Source organism: Takifugu rubripes, chromosome 8 (genome assembly GCF_901000725.2).
Source record: "Takifugu rubripes chromosome 8, fTakRub1.2, whole genome shotgun sequence".
NCBI lineage: Eukaryota > Metazoa > Chordata > Actinopteri > Tetraodontiformes > Tetraodontidae > Takifugu > Takifugu rubripes.
This window is the reverse complement of record NC_042292.1, coordinates 18,906,198-18,931,401: the sequence shown is the minus strand read 5'-3', so window position 1 is coordinate 18,931,401 and position 25,204 is coordinate 18,906,198. Positions and strand designations below refer to the sequence as shown.

At 54.4% G+C, this 25,204-nt stretch overlaps 1 protein-coding gene across 5 annotated transcripts in view; it reads left to right on the top strand.

Annotated features, from left to right (window-relative positions):
* ppargc1a (peroxisome proliferator-activated receptor gamma, coactivator 1 alpha) overlaps positions 1-25,204 on the top strand; it is a 207,086-nt gene that overhangs the window by 435 nt on the left and 181,447 nt on the right. The window lies entirely within an intron of this gene.

The window sequence follows — 25,204 nt, the reverse complement described above, 5'->3', positions numbered from 1 at the left end:
GTCCTTAAAGCCGACGGAAGCCCGAGTGTTTCCGATGATGGCCGAACATTGAGCTGCTCACACCCGTCAATCAATAATTAATGAGAGGGGATAAATAATAGAGGAGGAGCTCGTGTAGTGCAGGTAAACATGGCGGGGCCTGTCCTCACATCACCTTCATCACCATCATCACCATCATCAGGGTCTGTTCTGGGATAATTAGCTCGTTTCCCTCCAGATGAACCAGTGCTCCCATTAAAGCTCTGTCGGTAAAATCCCTCCTAATTCTCCCGCTCTCAGCTCAGCTCGCAGCTATTTAGCAGTTTCTGCTGAGTGATTGATGCCAAAATATTTGTGCAGCAATTTTCATGGTAATTCGGTCCGTGCGTGCAGGAAAACGCCGCCGAGGTGGGGAGAAAAACGGCGATTAAAGGAGGAATTTCGCGTGGTTTCATGAGCTAGCTTTTTGAATTACAAGTGATCACAAATTAAAGAGGATTAAAAGCTCTTAAAGTTTGCGATCGGCGGCGCCAGGGGTCATATTCCAGCACGCACGCACAAAAAAAAGACTTTGTGAAAGTGGAACAATTAAGACTGAGCAGCTTTTTGACTCCGAAATGGAATTTTGGCACGACCGCGATTCACGTTAAAAATGCAAAAGCCTTAAATCCACAGAGGAGGACGAGCTGAGTGGAGGAGGCTGTTAGCGGGATTAGCGCGCGTCGCGCCCAGCAGCGAAACCCAGGAAGTTCGAGTGTTGACTGGGGTGCCAGCAGCACCTGGGGCCGGACCAGTAGGGGGTGCTGGAGAGCAGCAAAAGACGGACGTGTCCCCTCCGTGATCCGGATCAGCGAGCTGATACTTTGAACTGTTTTGCTGCCAGCCACCAGGGGGGGTAACAGATGTTGCCTTTATTTTGGGGCTTGGCTCTGGTCTTCAGAGAAGAAGAGCTAAAATGCTAAAAAGGCAGGAAGACTGTAGTTCACAGACGTGTCAGCAGGTGGCGCCGCACCTCTTTCTCATGAAAGAAAACTTTAACGTTAACTCTGACGTGGTGCCGTCGGGTCGGCACGCTTCCCCGTCTGGGTTTAGCTTCCTCGTTAGCGTATCCTACGGCGGCGGGCTAAAGAAATAAAGCAGGAAGTATGTCGACGCGGTTTGGCTCACGCCCGGATGGAGCCGTGCATTATTCAGCCTCAGACACGGCGATGGGCTGAGGATCGGGAATGCCGCCGCAGGAGGAGACACAAACATTCCTGCGCTGAATTAGCCACTTCGCAGTTTGGGACGCTCTCACGATCTTTCGCCACCGCCGCCGTCCGGGAAGTCTCGTCCCGCTCTTCATCCCTCGCCGCTCCTCAGATGTGATGTGTTCACTCAGTTCAGACAGGAAGCGTGCCGACTCGCCGCGGCGCTTCGACTCCCGGGGACAAGGTCCGATCAGTCGGGACGTCTGGGAACCGCCGCAGGTGACGCGGCGAGCTGTCAGAGGCCTCGGCTGAATGCGCGTTATCCGTGTGCCGGTTTCGTCACGGTAGGCCGGAGTCGCCACGTGTTCAGAGTCCTTTTATCCAGGTCGGGAGGCAACAGGAAGTTGGCAAATCGTTTGTGGCTTTTGTGATACAAATGACACCGAAAACCGAAAAGCTTCCTCGGAATAGCGAGATTACGTTTGGAATATTTGGGAACGTGTCCCCTGACGATACTGGAGGGGCAGTAGCGCCCCCTCGTGGCTGTAGTGTCTGACTTTATTGGTGCTTATGTTGTTAAATAGTCTCACGTGTTTTCGCTCGGTAAACCAACGCGATCCTCTTCGCTCGGCTCGGAGCGCTCAAAGACGAGTCCCGATCCTGGTGCAATAAAAGCGGAGCGTTTTCCGCCCACTCAGCCCGACTAAACCCGAAGGAGCAGATCTAATTTCCATCTCATCACTTTTTCTTTTCTAATCAACAAGTCGAGTTCCTGCTGAACACCTTGTTTTTCGCGAGCGGCCCGCAGGAGTCGGGCGTGCCGACTTTAATGAGCGGCGCCGTTGTTCCCTCGCAACATATTGCCAAGATACGGATGGATAATTCCCTAATCAAGAATTTGGGGGAAGTGCCACCATTGACTGACCTGCGAACCATCTGTGCGTGTTTTTCAGTCTTAACGTAGGAGGAGTTAAAAGCGTCGCTTCTCTCTACGGTAACAGCAAAGTTCTCTGCGCTAGCTTAGCGTAATATCGCCGAGTCAGCCGTTTCAATGTTTACCTCCTCGGCACAGAAGGGGGCGCTGTTGATACAGACGAGAACGTGACTCCAGCTTTGATATTTTCGGGACATGAAATTCGAACCGTGGCTCAGATATCGGTTAAAATATCAGCAAATCGTTATTTTATTCGTATAAATCTGTGAATTTCCTCCGTTAGCTTCCGTCTCTCCTCTCCGCTCTTGCGGTTCTGGAGATTGGAATCTCAATTATCCAGCGTTGGAAATTCCCGCTCTTCTCCTCGGATCTGTTGTGAGCTGTGAGATGAAAGGAAGCGGCGCCGAGGAGGCGAAGAAGAAGAAGAAAATAAAAATGTTTTTCTGTCTCAGCGGGAGGTCAAAACATTCGATTGTACATCTGAAGTTTTAGCGATTCCACCTGAAACGACGGCCTCCGGCAACGGCGCCCGACCCCGCTGCGTTTGATCACCACTGTAAACAAACCCCCCCCCCCCACTGACCCCCCAGTCGCCTCCCCAACTCAGGAGTGTGGTGGGGGGGGGGGTCCTCCAGATTAATAGCTTTTCTTAACCTTTGTGCTAAAACTTGTGTGAAACCTAGCAATAGAATCAGCCATTAGCTGTGTTAAAGATCAGCTAGGCTAGGCTAGTAACTGTGATAAGTAACTGAGCTTTTCTATCACGCTTGTTGGCACCTAAGCTAGCGGATGCTGGCGCGCACGTGGCCGCGACCCGCTGTGATTGATGGCTAACTCTGACCCGCGAGTTTTAGCAACGCGTTCTGGTTCCTGTTTTGTCCTCCGTCGACTTTCAGTTGCACCAACGTCTGCGTTGCTTTTTTTATCTCTGTTGTTGCTGCAGAGTTCAGTGTTGAGAAACAAGGAAATAGTTGCAGTCGGAAAAGTCCCCGGCAACTTTTGCTGCAACTTTTGCTGCAACTCGAGTTTCTGCCGGTGTGTTGACGACGTCTTCTTTGGGGAGTCTCTTTGGTGGTTTTTCTGTTAGCGTTGCCTAATTGGTTCAGGTGTTTGGTAGCAAGAAGACGGCGGGGCTCCGGTGTGAACGGCAACACACACACACACACACACACACACACAGATGCCCAAATGCAGAATCTGCATGTGCGTCCCGCCTGGACGCCGCTCACTGACTCACCGCTTCTCTCTAACGGGCCGGACTCCCCGGACTGCGGCGCCGCGTCCATCAGCAGAACGCCAAGATGAGCTGAGCTAATTGAGGTGGGAGGCCCAGCGGGGGGTTGCATCAGCCCGTCACTTCCTGTCTTCGTCCGTCCCGTCCGACGCCGGGTCCCAAACCGCCGAGTCATCCTGCACCAGCTCTCTCTGACTCGTCTGCCTCTGCGTGTCGTCGTCCAACAGTCGCTAATTCTCGAGCGATGCTAACCAGGCTAACTAGCTGCCAACCTGAAATGGTTCTGTTCCTCTTTGTTACCGTGGCTACAGCGGCGGGTCCCGCTACGTGGTTCCGGTCGCACAACTCGATGTTTTTATCGCTGTGGTACATCCGAAAGTCCCGGTCCGACAGAAGCAATCGTTGCCGAGCTCCTAAAGAGACGCGAGTGTTGCCTGAATCTGGGCGACAACAAAAGCAGATGACCTGGGCTATTTGAGGCTTATTAAGACGTTCCGCGGCCCTGGATGGGCCCCGGGGGGGCCACATAAAATCAGCAGCAAGCTGTTGTGATGGAGGCCGAGTCGTTTCCCGCCTTCAGCGCCACTCGGGGACTGATTATGGTCAAGAGAACGGCCTTTACCTGGAAAGTGACTTTCGCTTTCCCGTCGGTCGTTTGCTAGCATGGCTAATGTCTCATTAAGGCCCTCGCGGGGGGACGGATGAGCTCCGAAGGTTCGGCCCTCGGCTGATCCGGAGAGCAGAGACTGATTATTGTGTCGGTGACGGCTTGTGCGGGTCCTGATTCATTACCCACAATCCATCAGCCCGTCTGCAGCTCAAATATTTGGGCTAAATGATGAATGCCGGATCACATGACCATTCAAGAGGAGTAGACAGAAGAGGGGTGTGTGTGTGTGTGTGTGTGTGTGTGTGTGTGTGTGTGTGTGTGTGTGTGTGTGTGTGTGTGAATTATCATTGTCAAGGAGATAATTACAAAGCCATCATAAACAGTTTCCAGTTAAATGGTAAACAAGCCGAGGGCTCCTGCTCTTTTCCCGGGAATAACAACAACGTTCCTTCCTCCTTCGCCCTTCGGCGTCGTTCTGCGGTGGAAACGCGCCATCGTGTATTTTGGGTCGTATTATTGCAATGTGGAAAAATTGCGGCGTGCCGAGGAAGACGACGGCGTTCCCAGTAATTTGGCTTTTGCAGATCAAAAGAAATCAAAGAAGAGATCAAAGCTCAACCCTGAGAGGCTCCCCAACAGTCACGGCTCGAACCCTCTCGATCCGTCTATGATTGTCCGTTAAACTGGCTCGTCAGCCCTCGAGCAGAAGTCCCGGCGGCGGCGGCGTCCCGTCACGCCGCTGACATGTGGTCGTTACTCCGTTTCTAACGACGCCAGAATCAGTCAATTATCCAGCCGATCGATAAACATAACCCAGCTGCCAATCATTTCAAAGAGCCGCAGTTCTGACCCGCCACCGCGTCCGTTGAAAGTGCCGCCGCCGGCGCCGGCTGATGGATCGACTTCTGATTTATGGGTGTTTGTCACCGGCTCTCGCCGAGGTTTCCGCCGCCCCCCCGGCGCTCCCACGATCTCGCCTCCCTTCTCCCATCTTGAATTAGCATGAGCGCTAACGCTCCCGAAGCCATTTGACCTGTTACGGCTCCGTTTTCTTTCGCCGACTGCGTCTCCAAACGGAGCGGCCCGTACCGCCACGCGGCGACCTGGGGGGGCGGGGGCGGCGGGGGACGCGGCGTCCTCTCCCCCTGATGACATGGCGGGTTTATCACGGCGAGCAGAGGCATGGTCACCTTTCCGCAGGCCTCATTGTGACAGCCAAGTCAGTCCGGAGCAGCATCGGAAATCAATGAGGCTCTGCTCTTTAATTGCCAGGAAAGAAGCTCCACGTTTACAGCATCACGTCACCCGTCAGGACGCCGCGACTTTCATTCGCCCCCCCCACAGGAACGTTGGGGATTGCGTAACTTTGGGGGACCTGTTTGATCCAGATGCTGAGGCTGTTTTCTGGTTAACTTAGCGGCGCTAACGGCTTCTGCAGCAGCTTCTGAGCTCGCTCAGTTGTTTTTTCTGCGCAGCGCTTCACATTTTTTTTTAGCTTGAGGCTAAAAATGTTCAAGTTTACAAACATTTTTGGCTTTTGGGCGACTTGATATCCTGTAACAAAATCTCTTATCCCACCAAAAACCTCGGCGTTCCCAAATTTAAGCTACCATCCCAACATGATTATCTCAGCTAGCATGTAAATATGGGATTCCTGCTGGAGGTGGAAGTCTTTGCTAACATTAGCATTAGCTCATTTAGGCTTCTGTTGTGCGCACTGTCGCAAAACCTTGGTAGAAAAGCAGTTAGCCAGTAAAGTTGCTAGCAAGTTTAATCCTTCCCGGCTAGCACCTCCGCGGTTTCACACGAATGATCTTTGCGCTATATGAGACGTTAGCAAGATAAGGTTAGGTATTTTTACTCGGGCAGCATTTGGGGCCATTTTTAATGCTAAAAAGAAGCGGGAGGACTTTTGTCCTCAGCAGAGAGAAATTCCCGGTGATTCCTGGAGAGGGGAGCCCAATGCAACGGTGTCACTCGGGGCAACAGGCAGCGTAATTATGGATAGCGAGTGTGACGCTAACACGGAGTCACCCTCCACGTCTCCGGGTCGAGGACTGGAGCTCCCTGAATTCTGGACTTTGTTTGGGGAAGTTCAGTTTCTGCACCGATGACTTATTCTGTATCTGCCGGCTCCCACGCAGCAACACAAACACAGTCACACTTAAAGCCACCCACATGCTAACCCCAGGCGCTAGCATCCAGTCGTAGCGTGTTCATTAGTCAGGAGGAGCCCACTCAGTGCTCGCGTGAAAAAGGTTAAATCTTGTTACTTTTCCAGAGAGCTGCTGGAGTCTGGCAGCTTTTTTTCCCCCTTTTCCACCCCAGCAGTGTGGCGCTAACACGCTTGTGCTGCGCCGCCGCCGTCGCTACGCTGCTGTTTTGGGGGGTTCGCTGCCAAATCTTTGTGAAAACTCCTGTTGGCAGATGTTTAATGTTGGTTTGACTCTCTGGCACTTTGTTTTCTGCTCAGGCGTCAGAGGAAACGAGGAACGTTGGTGGCTCCTGGCCCACACAAGGCTGCTGAATGTTAGCATTGATGCTAGCATAAATCACCGGGGAGGGAAAGTGACTTCTCGTGAGAGTCGTACTTGGTGTCACGGATTGTGAGGGAATCACGGCTCATGTGCTCTTTTGAGGAGACTAGCGTTGAAGCTAATGCTAACATTGACAGCGATGGAAGCTCTCGTCTCCTGTCAAACGCCGCTGACTGACTTTTAAACCGCGCGCATCTTGTTTTCGCTCAGCTTGGCGATGATGGTATCTGGCGGCGGCGGCGCCGAGGTCGATTCTAAAGTAAATCCCGCCAGACGACGGCCTTAATTCAAACTTCTGTAGCGGGCGGTCGCCGTCTGCTTCGCACATTTACATATAAAGTGGATGATAAGCGCGTTCTGCTGACGCGGCGGTTTCCGAACAAACATTCTGACGTTGTTTCTGCGTCAGGCGGCGTTCCCGAGCGGAGGTGATGTTCCAGGACCGGCGGGCAGCTGATTCACCTGCGGAGCGGATTCAGACCGCAGGTGTATCGAGCTGTCGGTCAACGGCGCTGCGCTCCAAGGACGACAATTTGTAAGGCTGTCCGCTCAAATTGATTCGTCCACCAGGAGACGCCCCCCCCCCCCCCCCCCCCCCCCCCCCCCCGTGGCGACCTCTTCCACCCGGATATAAACACACACACACACACACACTGAAACTCAGTCTTAAATCTCGGAACGTCACCCTGACCGGACCCCCTCAGACGTCCCCGCTGTGTAGCGTGAACGTCCTGGGTCCTCACTTTGTAATGGAAACCAGCACACAGAAACACTCGCACGCCCACAGCCGTGCGCTGTGACTCACGTGCACGGCTGTGGTGATCGCGTTAAAGCAGAAAAAAACCCCCCAAAACATTAATCGCGCGTGATGAATTGTGGTGGCGCGCTAATGCACCAACGTCGCCCGTAATACGCTCTTTAAGATTTCCGATTAGCATTTGCTCATTTTTCCGCTGCGGAAATCAAATTCCCGACCACGTTTTCCCTGCGTCCTGCCGACTGCGATGACTATAAACATAAATATAGAAACAAATTGAGTCAAAGATTATCTAATGGAGCGTGCGTCAGCGCGGTTTGTCACAAGCTTTATGTAAGAGCGTTGCTCCGTGGCCGCGCTGCTTTAAATAGCTCTTTTATTTACTCCGCCACAATTTCGGAGCTTTTGCCTGCATATTTTTCCCCCATTTAAGAGCCGGGAACGTTCTGCTGCGCCTGATAACGGCAGCGTGACCGGTGGCGCCGATCAGGAGTCCGCTGCTCAACAACCGCGGAAGAAGAGACGCCACTTAAAAACACGTTTTTTTCTCAGTAATTGGCCTTTCAGCGCCGCCTCTGCGACCTCTGACCTTTATTTGGCAGCAGTTCCAGACTCTCTTTGTGGGGACAAATGAATAAATGATGGATCCGGGTTCGGCTTCGGCCTCTCTGGGGTTAGCGTCACCAACGGGAGGCTGATGGGAGATTTCCCAACACAGCCAAAAGGAGTTAGCATGACGCGCTAGGGAGCGGATTACGCACGCCACCGCTGAGACACGCCCACTTTCCAGGGAGTATTTCCTCCATCTCAGGAGGCAACTCTGGTTGAATCCGTCACTCCTCACGCCGGCGTGTTGGCGGCCGTTACTATTCACGATGAGTGCGATCCACTTCGTCACCCGTTGTCAGGGAAAAGGCCGCCGCCGCCGCCGCCCTCGCTTTATCAGCCCCGGGAGGCTAATGAAGGGCGCCAGGTTAATTCCGCCACCAGAACCGGTGACGGTTTTAACCTCTTAATTTGTTCTGATGCGGCTAATTGAAACCCGAGTGAACTTCGGACCGGATTAATTTCCCCGCCAGCCCACTCCGAACCCGTTAGCGCGTCGCTAAACATCATCTGGCGTGTTCAGATCAGCTGCCACATCATGAGAAACGGACCCAATCCAGAGCTAAACCCGGAGATGCGGCGCCGGCAATCATCAAAAAGCCTTTTTAGTCCGGTTCTAACGAGCGGGAACGGCGGGCGTGACTAACAGCAGACGAGCTCCCGCGTGTGGAGACGTGGAAATTAAAAATTCCTCCCCGTAGTTGTCAGACACGACGCGGTCGTCCTGCTCTCCAGTGTTTAATCAGCATGTAGCGAGCGCTAAAGCGCCACTTCCTCCGCCTCCTTCAGCCTTCATGCATATTTATCCGGCGGCTTCGGTCGATGCCGCCAGGAAATGAGTATCGACACGGCTGAGAGGGAGCGTCTCCGTCCCGCCACACGCCGGGCTCCGTTCACCTGGAAGTCTGTTTTTCCTCCTCCCTGGAACGTGGGCAGATTGATGGGAACGCTGCCCGCGTCCTTCACTTTTGCCGGCGTTTACGAGGCCTGACGCGCTACGGTAACGCCGCCATCTCCTACCTGCCTCTTGTTGCGTGATTCCCGAAATGCGCTCAGATTTCCGGCATAAATTCCGGCAGATGCGCATCGTCGCAGGGGCCGCGATGCTAATGCTTCTTCATTTAGCCGTTTGTCATCTCAATGGTTGTTTTACGGCGCCGCCGTATTAATTGAACCGCTCCTGCTGCACAACAGTTCAGGGCCCAGTGAGTCTGGAACGGGGGGAGGGCGCCGCCAACGCCGCCGAACGGCCCCACAAATCAGCCCGGTGGGGGGGGGGGGCGCTCACAATAACGCAACGCAACTACGCTAATCTTTCATTTAAAATGTGCTCGATCTGCAGCCGAGCAAGGAAAATGTCTTAAAGGGCCCAAAGTGGCTGCTGGGAAATCTTCCTGATTGGGTGTGTGTGTGTGTGTGTGTGTGTGTGTGTGGGGGGGGGGGGGGGGGGGGGGGGGGGGGGCGTATACGCCCGCCATCTTTGTGTGATTCGAGCAAACAGGCAGATTTAAAACTTGTTTATCGGAGTTTGATTAGATTTCGGCGACTTTGTTTGTTTTCCACATCGGATGGAGGAAGACCGACGACGGAACTCGTGTTTGCCATCGAGCGTCGACGTTCCGTTTATTCAACCCCGATTCATTCAGATAGCTGTGGAAGAAAATAGGGAATTCTTGGGATTGGTGCGATGGATCAGCTTCCTTTCATGTCTTTGATTCCGCGGGGGGTCGAAGGGTGAGAGAGTGAAACGGCGAATGTTTTAGTCATGACGACTATAAAAAGTCTGCGAACAGAAGAAGAAACGTAGAGAGAAACGAGTATTACCCCCAAACTCCAGCGCACCTTCTAGAAATATGCTAACTCTGCCATATTTATCAGCCTTTGATGTTAAATGCTAATATATAGCTGCCAACGACACACCAAACAGGCAGAACATGCTAACAAATATTAGCCGCCGACTCTTGAAGAATCTTCTAGCGCCTCTTTTCCACGTCCTCTTCCAGGACTTCCGACAGATTTGAACCCGCTGACTCATCAGATCTGGATTTTGGCTCCGTCTTTGTTGATTTCCCCTTTTCCGATGCGGCCCCTCGGGGTCGGGGGTGGGGGGCGGACGGACACTCGTTTTCCGCTCGTTTTGTCACTTTAATTTATCGGTTATCTTCAGGAACACTTAATAATTCCGTGACTCAGCACTCTAAAACAAACAGCGCGCTCGCCGCTGATGGCCGCCCCCAATTTAGCTGCCATCTTAATGGAATCTATAATAAGCGCGGGGACGCAATAATGGCGGCGCGGCGCCACGTCTGATAACGCCACCGGCATCCAAACCCTTTGCGATGGCCAGACGCTTCCTCCTCCTCGGAGCAGCAGAGGTGGCGTTTGCCTCCTTCGGGGGGTAGAGGGGCCCGCCCTCGCACGCCGCATTTCCTCTGCCGGGGCGCAGATTTCCGACAGGAAGCATCGGGAAGCGGGTCGATGGAACCAGGAGTTCTGTCACGGATATTCAGATGTGATGAGGGAACGGCGGCAGACAAATGGAGTCAACGCCGGACCCTTGTTTGCTCCTTTGCCGCTGCGCTACGTCGCCGTGGGAACGCCAGGAAGCGGCCGTGCTGGGACCAGATCAAAGGCTGTAGTCAGCTGTTAGCGCTGCTCTGCTAACAGAGATTAGCTACTTGGCGTTTCATGGACTCCGACCAACCATCAACAGGAAAAGGCGCGAGCACGGGAACGTAGCGCCGCTAGCCGATACTGCGCTTTTCCCTCCGAGCTTCATTCGTGCCAGTTTTCCGCCCCCCCCGCGCCCTCTCGCCGGCGTACGCTTGGCGAGTCCTTGCAGATGTTGCCTGTAACGACGCAGACGGCGCTCACAGGACGGCGCCGGCGCTCGCTGAAATTAGTAAAAATTACTTTCTCATTACCTCCCTCATTGATCCTGTAAGTAGTCTGACGTTCCGCACGATTAGAACGAGCTGCGGAGCGCCGGGCCTTCCTGACGCGCACGCGCACGTGCACACACTGGGGGACATTAAAGTAAGCTAGCTTAACTCCCCTCCACCTGTTTCCTCCACCCAAACACGATCACCTCTCATCACCTTTGCGCTCCTCGCTGAACGAGCGCCGAACATCTGGGCCTCGCCACCTTCCCTATTAGCCTGGACGTGTCAGCTGCTCCGCCGTCAACCTTTTCCGGGGGCCTGACACGAGCTAATTATGGTAGCGGCTTCGGTGAAAGCCCATTTGTCCTTGTCTGAGGACGAGCCGGATCTCCACCGGCTCAGTTCCGCAGCCTCGGGCTAAAGACCCCGTCGGCCAACGGGTCGGCGATAAACGCGTGGCGTCGGGTGGCTGCGTGGTGGGAGCTGGGACAACGCCGCTACGCATCGAGAGAATATTTCCCTGGACCGCCGAGGAAGGTTCAGACTTTGCAAATGTTCTGGTTTAAGTTGTGAGGTGTGTTGAACGTGTGGGATGTTGGACAGGGCAGGGCTAACTTTAGCTAACTTTAGCTAACTTTAGCTTCCTGTTTAGGACACTTTGGGGTGTCAGGACACCACATTCACCACATTCTCCTCGTGGCGCCCCCTGGTGGTTGCCTGCAATTCTGACCCAAAACAGGGTTCTGCAGGCTGACTTGTATATCTGGACGTTCTCTCGTTCCGCAGGCGAAAAGTTTGTTCCTTAAGATTGTCCGGAACAAAGTCAGGATCATTTTACGCTTCCGGAAGACGAGAGAAGCGCCGCATCAGCGCGGCGCCCCGAAACAGGAAACTGACTCCGCCGACGAACGTCGGTTTGTTCCCTTTTTCGCAGGAACGGCGGCTGCGTTCTGTTTTCTCCTCTTTGTTCCGGGTCCACGGGAGACGGAGCGAGGTGCGCAGCATAAATCTGGGACATGGCAGCGTGCCCGGGAAAGCGTTGATAATGGAAAGATGTGAACGAGCGGCGCCGGCGTGCGTCTGCGGCCGGTTCCTCCGCCAGGATCTGCTCGCGTCGACTCCTCTCGCCCCCTTATTGGATGAAGGAAACGCATAAGCAGTCAAATCGGATTTCCCGCCACGCAGCTCGGACGTTTGTTTGGGACGACTTTGGCCGGCTGGACGCTGGGAAGCTGTTTTTAGAAACAAAGGAGAGGCCGGCCAAAGCCTGACGGCGTGCCGAGGCCGCGGCGCTCCGGCGGCGTTCTCGGCACCTTGGCCGACCCGCAGGGTCTCACGCCGCGTCAGGTGCGTCAGCTGCGTCAGCTGCGGCGTTCCTCTGCACCGGCGGGCTAAAATAAGTTCTCGGCGGGAAACGCAGGAATGGGATGGACTCGTATCCACGTGGTTGATGCCGTGCCGGGGCGCCGGCGCTCCCAAAATAACCCGGCTCACGTCACGCCGGCGCTGCCAGCTCCGACCACGCTGCTTCAGCCCGTTCCAGGGTCTCGTGGCACCGCGCCGGCTGACTTGGCAGAATACAAATTGGAGCCGGTCGGTTTTCATCTTGTGGGTCAGGAGGTCGAGTCGGCTTCGGGGGCCGATGTCTCCGCGGCGACAGCTGTTTCCGTGTCGGGCGAACGGAAGTTTTGGCTTCATCACAACTCCGAAAGTTCGGACACCTTGATTTCCCTCCGGCGGTGCGTCGGTCATAAACCTGATCCCTCGCTCGAACCCGTCTGACCTCGGGGGTCCCGCGGCGTTGGCGCCAGGCGGCGTTCAGCTGCTCGCTTCCCTCCACATCTGCAGCAGCTGTTTGTCGGCATCTTCGTGCCCCTGAATCAAACCATCGCAGTGACATTTCAGGAAATCAGCGCGCTGATGAATCTGCTCCCCGCCATACGGGAACAATGCTAACCTGCAGGATTAGCGCGCGCTAAACGGCATTTTGTCACGTATTAATCTGCATCGCTTAGCCGTTCAAACAAGGCTGACCTTTCCGGGTCTGTTTGGGACGTCCGTCTGTGTAAACCCTCCTGTTTGTTCAGGATTAGGAAGTTTTCCCAGAGTTCTGCTGGATATGGGGGTGTGTGCGGTCCGACCTCGCCACACGCCCGCGTGTTTTCACCTGAGCTGCGTTCAACAACCCGACCTGGTGGGTTCTGGCATCCCGAACAAGGAAAGTTGTGGTGAGGCAGCTCCGCCCCCCCGCCAGGAAACGTGAGCCCTCCGAGGTTATCTGTCCCATTTCAAATCCATCCAGGAATGAAAGCCTCGCCGCCGCCGCTGCCGCCGCCGCCGTCTTTACGGGGAGATTTAGAGCGAGTCGGTCGACGGAGCAAAGGGAGAAAATGCAGCAAGGACGGCGTTCGTGCCGGAGATTGGAGATAAAACGAGTCACGGCCGCCGTCGGTCAGGTTATGGACTGTGATGAAGAACGGGGAGACCGCCGTGCCGTCACAGGAGAACGCCATCCAACCGCGTCACAGCACACTTTATCTTCAGTTCCTGGAGCGGACGGTTACATTTAGCGATGACAAACGGCCTTTTTCTTCTTTCTTTTAATAAACGTGGACGAAATTGAGGCCTGAAATGTTTTCTTACAGTTTGAACCAATTTTTCCACTTCCTGTCCCGGCATCTTTGACAATAATAAACAGACGAGTGGCAGGAAATGGCCAGTCCTCTTCCTGTGTTTGGGTCCACGCCGCGGGAGGCTAACGCCGCCGCGGGAGGCTAGTCCAGACCGGAGAGTCGTGTGGACTCTGTGTGAGCTCACTGTATCAACAGACTATTGATCCAGCATTGACGCTAAAACGCCGTTTAAAATAAAGCTTCCGGGCGTATTTATCGGGTCGAAGCTAATATGAAGTGCAGTTCTGAGGGGCTTAGCTGGTCCATATTGGGGGGGGGGGACTGTTGAGGTGGCTAATATGAGGGATTGATGCTACGTAGCCAGTCCAGGAGCTCACATTCGTGCAGGTTTTAAAGTGACCCCGGTGGGATTATTCCGCCGCCCTCATTACTTCCTCTTAGCCCTTTGATACGTGTCATCCTGTTGCAAATCCCACACTTGATAGAAGCAACAAATTAAAGCAGCTTAAAGGTCAGGAAAAGGCAACGGAGCGCTCGTCAGCAGCTCCTGAGGCCGCGCCCGCTATCGATTTCTGCAATTAAACATTTTGCAGCTCCGACTTCACGCTCAGACATTTTTTCTTTATTGATCGTCTCCTGCGCGACTTTTGCACTACAAATTTATGTTATAAAGTATTAATTCCAAAGATGGAAGCTAACAGCTAGCTTACGGATGTAGTGAGTTTGATATCTCAAGCACCCGTCAACGATGCTAACACCTGTTGTAGTCGCCGTCTCCTGTTCTGGGCTAGTTTTCTATCGCTAACCACTCTTTTTGACCAGTTGTTAGCGGTTTAGCGCTGACATGTGACCCCGGCGGCCGCGCTCACCTCCACCTGTCCCGTCCTGCCCCCCTTCAATCATCTCCTGAGATGAAACATGGAGCGGTGATTAATTAGAGCCATTGTGCTAGCGTGCGCTGCCCCTCCACCCCGCTGTCGCGCCCTCCCACGTTAGCATTTTAGCTCCAAGGGTAGTTTTCAGAGGGGCATAAAAGCTAGTCAGCTGTAAAGCTAAATGAAAGTCGTTTGCTCTGCACCCGCTAATGTAGCGCGCTGCTTTAGGGACTGTTGGTCTCTGTAGTTAAGGAGTAACTCATTCTTAAAGGCCGGGCGCAATAATTGAAAGTGATGGAAGGGAACAAAATTAGAAGCGGCGTAATTTAATGACTTGAGTGTTTAATTTCTTTTCTTTTTCTGTCCGCTCTCTGCGGCCTGATAAACGGCCGCTCTCATTTATTTTTCCATTTGTGTGTCACTCGTTTTTTTGTGGGGGTTTTTGCCGTTTTTTGTGGGCGCTCGTTGTTTGTTTCACTCAATTGATTAAAAAAAGATGTTGTCTCTCGCGTTGTGACGGAGCGCCCCCCCCCCCCCAGACACCAGAGTTATTACAGAGCGGCGCTGGACGTGCGTTGATGTATTGTCCTGGGCTTTGGGACGAGGCGAGGTGAGCGGAGCAGGGGGAGGACGGGGGGGGCGGCGGGAAGGAGTTAAAGACGGCGAGAAAAACAAGTCGCTCGCAGACACACCAGCTTCATCACACACCTCTCAAAATGTCAGCCAGGAGGACTGCACGTCTTCTGCCATGTTCCAGCCCCTCAATCATCTTCCCATCAAACACCCCCTTTACAGGATCACACACACACACACACACACACACACCCCAGACATGTTCCCGCACTAACAGGTTGTCATAGCGCTGCCGTGCGGTTGTCAGTGTCAAAGAATGTGCTCGTGTCTGTGCTGGAGAGGATGGTTTGTGTTGTCGTGACGACGCCTCGCCGGGGTTCGGTCCGGATGTACGAGCGCAAAATACCGGGAAAAAAAAAAAGCGCGGCGCGGGTTGGATCGGCTGACAGTCGGAGCGCCGAAAATAAGTGTGAGGCGACCCCGTGGAGCTGTGCAGGGCGCGATAATGAGAGTCGCGCTCTTTACCGCCACAACGCTTCACTCTTCATTAAACTCTGTCAAATGTATTCACAGCTCCTCCATCTTGACCCGGTTTTTAATGGGTCACAACCAAAATCAGCCCCTCGTGTGACAGGAAACAGCCAGTAAACATCATGGAGAAACAGTCTGAGCATGCTGGAATATGCTCCAGCGGTGGGGGCGGGGCTACTGCAGAAACTGGGCGGGGCCAACCACACCCTGACTGCTGTGTGTCTCAAAGGGACAAAATGTCCTCATAGATGTTCCAGGATCCAGCCTGGAACAGAGGCAACATGGCCCAGTTCCCCGTGAAGGTTCCCAGACAGGAACCACCTGAGCCTGGACCCTGGAGCCTGGACCCTGGATCCTTGAGCCGTGTCGCCATGGCGCCGCTCAGCGAGGAGGGTTTTAGCTTTTCTCCCAGACGTCCGTGAATATTCCTGCATATCGTGTAGCGCTTGGCTCCGCCCACTGCTGCTGATTTGTCTTTGAAACTCTGCATCACACTTTGCAGCGAGGTGATTGGTCAGCCACTGGCCACGCCCCCTGTCCGTTTCATTCGTCTCTATTCTCGTTTTTCTTTTATTTTCTGTGTTGGACGACACAGGAATCATCTCCATTTAGATCTGTTTCTTGTCGCCGCATCTCATGCATTTTAGCTGAGGTATTAGCATTTCAGGGTGGTGTGTGTGTGTGTGTGTGTGTGTGTGTGTGTGTGTGTGTGTTGGGGGCTCCTTTGGCTCCTCCACTACAAGTTATTTTAATATTGTCACACTTTTGAAGTGGGTTCATGAGGAATATCTTTAAGATGCAGGATTTGGTTTCCCTTCGCGACGTTAGCTCCAGCTAACTAGCTAGCTCCAGCGCTTCATCTTTCAAGCCGAGAGAATTTGGATAATTGATCATCTATTGACTTGTTTACTCATCCGGCAGTTGTAATTCTAACTGCTGGCTACGGAATCAGAGCTTATCAAGGTGGAATAATTGAGCAGCTGCTCTATCTTAAATTAGAACTCCTGTTTCCTAAAGCGATCATTTCATTTCCATTAATATTTAAGTTTATTGTGAATTAAAGGCCTCTTTTTTCATCCCTTTTCGGCAATAATCACATTCATACAGTTGTTTGGGCTCAAAACGTCAAAATAACCACCGGATTCCGAGTTAATTGTCAAATCTTCATTTTGGGGGCGATAAATGATGGATAATTGGGATCATGGGAGAGTTTTCCGGTTCGCAACGTGAGGAAATAAACGTTGCTTTGATGATGGATTCTGAGGACAAAGTCACTCAGAGAACGGACTCCCAGGTGTGTGGCGCCGGGGGCGTGTCCCGCTGACCTTTGAGTGAACGACCATCCGTTCAGAAGACGCCGCCGCGCGTTTGACTCCGCCCCCCCCCCCCGGCCGTATCGGCAGCAGATGTTTGATCAGAGAGAAACGTGCAGGTCAATGTCGAGCTCGTCACATCGGACCCGGGTTCACCCATCATGCCAATAACTGCCCGGCGCCGGGTCCCTCCCCCTGCTCGCCGCGCTCTGATTGACAGCTCTCCGCTGACAAGGTTTATGGGGGTCGCGACCTTCGTCTCTGTCGCCTCTAATTGGAGCGCGGCGCCATTAGCCGGCGGCCCCGGACCTTGGGCCGGACAGTTATCGTCCCTGTGTGGGAGACAAAGGAGGAATTATCCACACGCCGCCACGCTTCCTCTGATTCCCGATCAGCCTCCTCCCGGTAATCACAGGTGTGCGTTCAATCAAGCGAGGCCGGAAAAACGCCTCCGCCGGGCGGGCGAGTCAAGGATAGCCTTTATGGCGCGCACGCACTCGCCCTAAACAAACAAATGAGCGGGAGTAATTGACCTTCAGGCTGCGTTATTCCGCTGGGAGTTAAACCTTCGCCGCGGTGCCCCCCCCCCCCCCCCCCCATTACGATTCCACGCTCCCCCCGTCGCCTCACGTGCGAACGCGGCAGGTGATCCTGGGATATTTGCATAAGATGGTGTAACCGTGTAAGTCTGCGACCCCCGCTTAGCCGGGGTGAGATGAGATCCCGGAAACCATTAAGGGGGGGGGGGGGGGCGGCGGGGGGGTGTTTGTAGCGGTATAAATACGTCCTATATGGAAGATTTTGGCTTTGTGCGGGATTACAGCTAAATCTTATAATTAGCATTAAAGGCCAGCGAGTGGCGAGCGAGGGGGGGGTGGACAGGAAGTGACCCCCACTATCTCCCCCAGGCTGCTTATCTGGCTCCGTGGCAGCCGTGTTTATGGAAACCTGGCAGCCGTTTATGCTCCTCTCTGCTCTTTTTTCCCACCGTTCCAGTTCCTGAATCCAAGCAGCGGGATCATCGTCAGACAGTAAAAACAACAAACGGAGCATTTTAACGAGGATGCTAACTGGAATTAGCGCGCTAACGGCCTGTGGCGCTGAGGGGCAGTCTGATTTGGAGAGGAAACGACCTTCGTCACCTTCCGAAACAACCGATCCAGGAAGCATCGACGGGCTCGTCTCCGTGCGCTAATGTGCGCGTTGATTGGCCGTTCGGAGGGGCGGGGCTCCACGTCGCCGCTTTGATGCGACGCTCCTGCGCCGTCCCTCTGTTTGCCTTAGATATGCGAAGGCTTTGATGTTCGTCTGCTGGCCGGCGCTCCGGCGTCACTTTGTGCCGAGTGTTTGGACCCGGTAACAAAGAGGCGACGCCGGAGTTGGACTTCCTGTTGTGGAGGCGGTTTCCACCAGTTTCTCTCCGGGTGCTGCAGGAACTTCAGCTCATTCCGACAGATATTTCCGCTCTCGCGTTCTCTCGGTCATATCAAAGTTTTGCAGCGTTCCGATAAACCCGAGGTGAAAATTAGCCGTGTAATCACAAATGGATTATGGAAATCTGAGATCAATTGCGTTTCCACATTTTCCAGAAAACGCAGACTTTGTTTCCTCGTGGGGGGGGGGGGAGGAGGCCTCTTGGCCATCAAGGTGAGCTTATTTTCCACTCGCAGCCCAGGTGCACGTTTTGAGATAGGGCCCGAACGGGGCGGCGCATTCCAAGAGAGGGAACGCAGGTACAATCGGGGAATTACGGATGGGGGCCGCGATGTCGACGCCGCGCGTGTCTGGAGGCGCGAGCGGGAAAAAAGCCCCCTGACATCTGTTTCAAGCGCTCTCCAGCCTTTACACCCCCCCCACAAAGTCGCGGGTTGGGAGGTGCACGTCTGGCGTTCCCAGATTAAAATATGTCAACAAGCTTAACTGCGGCTTTGAAAATTACCTCCGTGCTTTTGTGGCTCCCGATAGTTTGTGTTTTTGAGCGCGGGGGCCCTTCGCGTGATCGGACCCCCCCCCCGATCAAACGGCTCCGCTCAGATTTGTTGCGAATACGGGCAGATCCGAGGCGCTAACGCTCCGGTGTGATGCTAATTTCACTGCGTTTGATAATCCTGAAGAAAGAGGAGACGTTGGCTGCGAGGCCGGTGCTGCGGCTACCTCCTCCCACTGGAACCTTTCTTTTTGGGAGGGGGGCCGGTTTAGGGGATTACTCTTTTGGACCAGCTTTAAAGACTACAGTGGGAAGAGGAGAGGGAGAGGCAGCAGGGCTTAAGGACGGGATAAAATACCGGTGTGTGTGTGTGTGTGTGTGTGGGGGGGGGGGGGGCGGGGGCAGAAGTGTGGAGTTGCTCAGGAAATATTCTCTTCTCCTCTGAAATCAATAGCAATAGCAGTTCCAGTCCCACCGGCAATTAAAGGCCCCCTCGGTTCCACATGTGCTGCAAGCAGGCGACAGATCAAAGCAAGTCTGATGGTTGCTTTGATCTTTGGAAACGTCACAAAAGGTTGGAAGTTTTCCTGTTGCTAAACGGCAGCGTGGGATTTTAAAAGTTTAGCATGTGACGTGTGTGGGGCTGGGGTCTGTGTGTGTGTGTGTGTGTGTGTGTGTGTGTGTGTGCGCGCACGTGTGCGTGTCCACTTCAGAACAATCTCAAGTGAAGGAGCCGAGCGCATCGTTCACGGTCGACGGCGCGGCGTTATTTTCAGAACAAGCTGAAGTGTGAAGGCTGGGTCGTCTTCATGGGGCTGTGTCACTATTGATAGTGACACCTTGAACAAGTGGGGGGGCGTTGTGATGTGTGTGTGTGTGGGGGGGGTTGTGATGTGGGGGGGGGGGGGGGTTGTGATGTGGAGGGGGGGCTTCCCGGCGGCACGTCGCACTATAAAAAGAACAGTCAGATTGGCCTGATGGAACTAATTTCATCACCTTTCATGCCCCCTCCTCCACTCACCCATCCCACACATGTGCCCCCCCCCCACCTCCTCGCTGCTCTCATCCTTCCTCGTCAGGCTTTTCTTACCTTTGCAGTCACGTTTCATCTCCGTGCCCGACTCATTCTGCTCAATAAGCTCCAAAGTAAGCAGATTTGTCCACCCCCCCTCCCCCCCATAAGAAGGCTATTGTGATTCACGGAGGAAACCCTTCAGAGCAAATATTCCGGGGGCATTTCATGTATAAACATGTCTGACTTTCTATCACCGGGGGGGAGGATGAGGGGAAAAATGAAATGCAGGAAAAAAGAGGAAAAGCTTTGTGATTCAACCCGGAACAACCGACAAATGTTTGGCTGCAGCCTCCAACAGCCTCCAACAGCCTCCAACAGCCTCCAACCAGCCTCCAACAGCCTCCAACAGCCTCCAACAGCCTCCAACAGCCTCCAACCAGCCTCCAACAGCCTCCAACAGCCTCCAACCAGCCTCCAACCAGCCTCCAACCAGCCTCCAACAGCCTCCAACCAGCGTCCAACAGCCTCCAACCAGCCTCCAACAGCCTCCAACCAGCCTCCAACCAGCCTCCAACAGCCTCCAACCAGCCTCCCAACAGCCTCCAACCAGCCTCCAACCAGCCCTCCAACAGCCTCCAACCAGCCTCCAACCAGCCTCCTCCAACAGCCTCCAACAGCCTCCAACCAGCCTCCAACCAGCCCTCCAACCAGCCTCCAACAGCCTCCACCTGCCTCCAACAGCCTCCAACAGCCTCCAACCAGCCTCCCAACCAGCCTTCCAACCAGCCTCCAACCAGCCTCCAACCAGCCTCCAACAGCCTCCAACAGCCTCCCAACAGCCTCCAACAGCCTCCAACCAGCCTCCAACCAGCCTCCAACCAGCCCTCCAACCAGCCTCCAACCAGCCTCCAACAGCCTCCAACCAGCCTCCAACAGCCTCCAACCAGCCTCCAACCAGCCTCCAACAGCCTCCAACCAGCCTCCAACAGCCTCCAACCAGCCTCCAACAGCCTCCAACAGCCTCCAACCAGCCTCCAACCAGCCTCCAACAGCCTCCAACAGCCTCCAACAGCCTCCAACCAGCCTCCAACAGCCTCCAACCAGCCTCCAACCAGCCTCCAACAGCCTCCAACAGCCTCCAACAGCCTCCAACCAGCCTCCAACAGCCTCCAACCAGCCTCCAACAGCCTCCAACCAGCCTCCAACAGCCTCCAACAGCCTCCAACAGCCTCCAACCAGCCTCCAACAGCCTCCAACCAGCCTCCAACCAGCTTCCCACTTGTCATTCCGGTTAATTTGCTCAGCAGCGGTCGGACTGGTGATGAAAGGAGCGAAGCCCCTTTAGCATTCCGACAGAAATAAACAAACGTGCTTCCTCTATGAATATATGCCCCCCCCCCCCCAACAGCGTATTGGGATTACGGGTCAGAGCCACATTCTTCCAGCTCCGTATTTGAATGTGCGGAGCCGCCGGAGTGGCGACATGATGCACATGAAGGCATCAGAACAAGTGGGCCGGCTTCAAAGCGAAGCGGCGTCGGGGGTGGGGGGGGGGGTCTCTCTTTAATCATCCGGCGGCGCCGCAGAAAAGTGACGCGTGTATTTGCTCTTTTTCTGAAATTAATTTGCACCTTTTTTCTTCCATCTTTCATCAGCTTCAGCTCAAGCGGCTCCTAAATTACCGGAGCAAGTCATTAGGAATGTTGACAACACAATAGAGCGCCGGCGCCGCGCCGCTCGGCAAAAAGTGCCTCACTAAGCAATGCAAACAACAACTTCAATTACGCCCCCCCCCCGTCCCCACGCAGCCATTTATTGCCTCCGATGATGTACAGTATATGCGGCAGCGGCGCGGACGTATGGAACCGCTTGAGGACTCAGATTAAAATTGATTTTCATCCCCTTGGGAAGTGGGAAAAGTCAAGAAATGTTCCGGGCGCTCAGGAAGCAGATTCCGTCTGTTGACATTGGCGGTTATTTGATAAGTAATTAAATCGCCCGAGCGCCAGACAAGGTGACAGGTAACTGTGTCAGTCGCCTCTTTGCGGGGCGGTAATGATGATGTACGGCGCCGCGCGCGCCGCTTCCTGTCTGCTGCCATAACGAGGGGAGGACTGGCGTTCGCGGGACGCCGTTGCCGTTTGTCGCCGCTGCTCATTTGTGCCAATTATCCAAGTTTCAGGCTGCGATCGCGACATCGACGACGAGAAGCACGGACTTCGTGTCAGGTGATACATGTGGGGGGGGACGAAGGAGCTCATCCTGGCCGCCACGACCCCGACGGCGGAGCGGAGCCGGGTCTGGTGGAGGGTGTCCTGCCGTGACTGCCTGGACATCCTGGACGCTGTCGAGACGATGGAGACGGAGCTTCAGCTTATCAACCCGCTTCTGCGGTTGCCGTGGCGCCGCCGCCGTATGTTAATGTCATTCCGTAATCTCCGTTTTCCCTCCAAAAAGGAGGAGGGGGAGGGAAAAAGCTCATAATGGAATTCAGCCAAGGCGTTGGATTCTAAATGAGGTCTGCGCCAGGCTTCAGAACGTTATTTAGACTCCCGTGTACGGAGACTCGTGTTCCAACTCCCATCAGCGCCGCAGCAGAATCAAATGTGAATATAAGCTGATATCGGGAAATTGGTTTGTAATGTGCTGACGCTTCGGAGACCCGGCAAATATTCCGGAAAATAAAAGAGAGGGAAAAGAAACGCGCTTCGGCACGTGTAGAGCGACGTATTAATTACCTGGGTTTGAATGCTAGCCGAATGCTAGCCGAATGCTAGCCGAATGCTAGCGTCTTGAGTTCCCGCTCGCCTGCCGTCCACGTGGCGGCGGCGCCAACGTGCAGAAGAGCTAAGCTGTGAGTAAACGTGCACCGGGCCTCACGTGCACGCTGCTCGCCGTGCTCCATGCGTCCGAAGAGAAACCTGTTCATTAGCCGCCTTCAAAGACGCTGCCTTTGATGTTCAAACGTAGCTGCGCTTTGATCACCAGCAGCCTAAAAACAGATGTCGTCTCCTTTTTCTCCTCCTCTCGGAGACTTCGGTTATCGGTCAGTCAACAGACGGGTTTGCGCGCCGCGCCGCTCCGCTCCGACGTGGCGGCGCCGCGCTTTCGTTTAACGGGTGGCGTCTGTCGATCAGGTGACGATCTGACCCAAGCGAAGAGCGTTATCTCGAATCTTTCTTTGATCGTGCTTTGATGTTTGGACTTGAAACGTTCCTTTTGCCTTCGCTGCTGTCAATGACCCAGGTGAATTGCATCGTGGGATACAGTTCCCACCTGATGCCGACCGGATGAAGCAGGCCCGGACTCTTGGGCACAGGAATGCCAGAACACCAGGAAAAGCTGGAATTTGCTCGCTGCCAAGCTAAAAGCTAAAACATTTAGCTCCCGAAACAGGGAGTTCAGAAACGACGTGCCCTTCCAAGCACTTAACAACTCTTACAGGAGGACGTTTGGATTTTCCCGCTGGGTGAAGGGATAAAGGGAAGCGAGCGACTGTTGGAGGGTGGTGTAGGACATCGAGAGTCCTCCACTGAGCCGCGGAAACGGACGGGAATATTCGGCTCTTTGTGCTTTTTGTGTCATTCTCTTCAAGAGGCTCCGTCAAGTACAGTGAAGCAGAGGGAATGTTGTGAAGGAGAGCCGGGGCTCCGGAAAAAGAGCGCGATGGATTCGGATTCGCTGTGTTTGCGTTACGTAAAACCCTCAAAATTAGCTGGTCAATCGTGCACAGGCGGATTTTTGTGGTGCAGATGTTTGTGCTCATGGGGATCGTGTCCGAAGCGGACCGTTGCTGGACGTCGTCCAGGGCCACGCGTCTCATAGACGGAGACGAGTCTTTGACGCCTGGTTCAGAGCCGAGCTGTCGGGGGGGGCAGTGGCGACCACCTCAAGCCCGGCCTCAGCCTTCCGTCTGTGTGTCTACGACATCTCAGAGGTAAACATGAGATTCGCCAGCGAGCTAAGAGGCTAACGAGCAGCGCGCCGCCGGAATCCGACAGCAAAGTGACAAAATGAGATGGCGTAAGGATAAATCGCGTCGTAAATCTGGACGCTAACGCTCCGTAAACGGACAGCCCGCTTTGATACGTGTTCCTCGGGAAAAAGACGCAGTTGTGGTGTCGGCCCGGGGGAAATGTGCACCATCCAAACCCGTTAGCTTCAGCCACCCTGATTAAATGAGTCTGAACGACTGTTGCACTTACAGGCTGGAACCGGCACTCTCAGAATCAAAGGAGCCCGATGAACCAGTCGGGGCCCCTCCCAGTTTTCACCCCTGACGTCAGATGTTGGGATGTTCCGGCAACAACCAACAACACCACCAGTCTGTTGGCTAATGTTAGCGTCACCTTCCCACTGCTGTTGTTGAAGCCTTCTGACTTTGCTGCGCATCAAAAACATCAAAGCCTCCTTTGATGCGAGAGCGTTCTCCGACTGGCTGCTTGGAACTTGACACACTCGCCGCGCCTGCGACAAGATCTGCATTTATTTCGCCTTTTCCCTTTAGCGTTAGCATGTTTCATCTCAAACACGGTTCAGATTCTCTCACTTCTGGTTCCAAAAAAAGGTTCTTTGGGTTCTCGAGTGGATCAAAAACCTACTCAGCCTTTGGAGACACACCAGTCGGATGAGCTGGCTGCGTTCTCTGGTGGCATCGGGAATCAGGCCGGAGTTCCTCCTCACGGTCGGGATGCGAACCTGCTGCTAGCAGCTCCTGGTGATAACGTGGCGCCGACTCCTCGCGGCGAGCGGGACGTGATGGGGATCGCCCTCTCTATTTAGCACAAACGTGTCACCCCGTTAGACAATCGGGCTCCCCTGATGATCGTTATTACACGTCCAAATGCCCCCCAGCAACACACACACACACACACACACACACACACACACACACACACGCAGGGTTTCATACCCACCCAGGACAACCACACTGACGGTAATTATAGCGGGGACGCGTCTTAGCGGAGCTGTCAGAGCTGTAATTGCTGGAGGGACGGCGGCCAATCGAGACGCGCAACGGCGGTGATGGCGAGCGGCTTTGATTATCAGGAAACAGCGGGAGATGGAGGAGACGCGCGCCGCCGCGTGCGTCTCGTTCCGAACGAGGCCGCCTGTTCAACAGGAGGCGAGCGCCATGTTGAAGTGGCGGCCTTCGTCTTTCCCTCCCCGGCATCCATTTGTCCCCCCCCCCCCCCCCCCAAAGAAACGGAGCGCACGCGGGCACGTGTCACATCAAAGGAGCGCACCGGCGCCACCTCTCATCTCGTTAGATGGGAATTGCCACGTGCGCACTCGTCTGCTCGCCTCGCTCCATCAGCCGTCCGATTCCGAGCCAGAAGCTCTGGGATGGGCCAAAAAATGGGATTTTAATTTTCCAGACATTCCCGTCTGTTTGTGTGCAGGAAGCGGGAGGACGTGCACGACGCCAAATCTCTGCTTTCAAATGAGCGGCGAGCGGCGTCTGCTGCCGATTACCACGAGTCATGAGAGGAAATCGGCGGCGAATATGAAGGTAATGGAACAGTGCGTTAGCCGCCGCCAGGTCGCCGCTCCGTTAGCGACTCCCCCCTCAGCGGATAATTGCCGCGGACAGCCTGAACCACGGCCG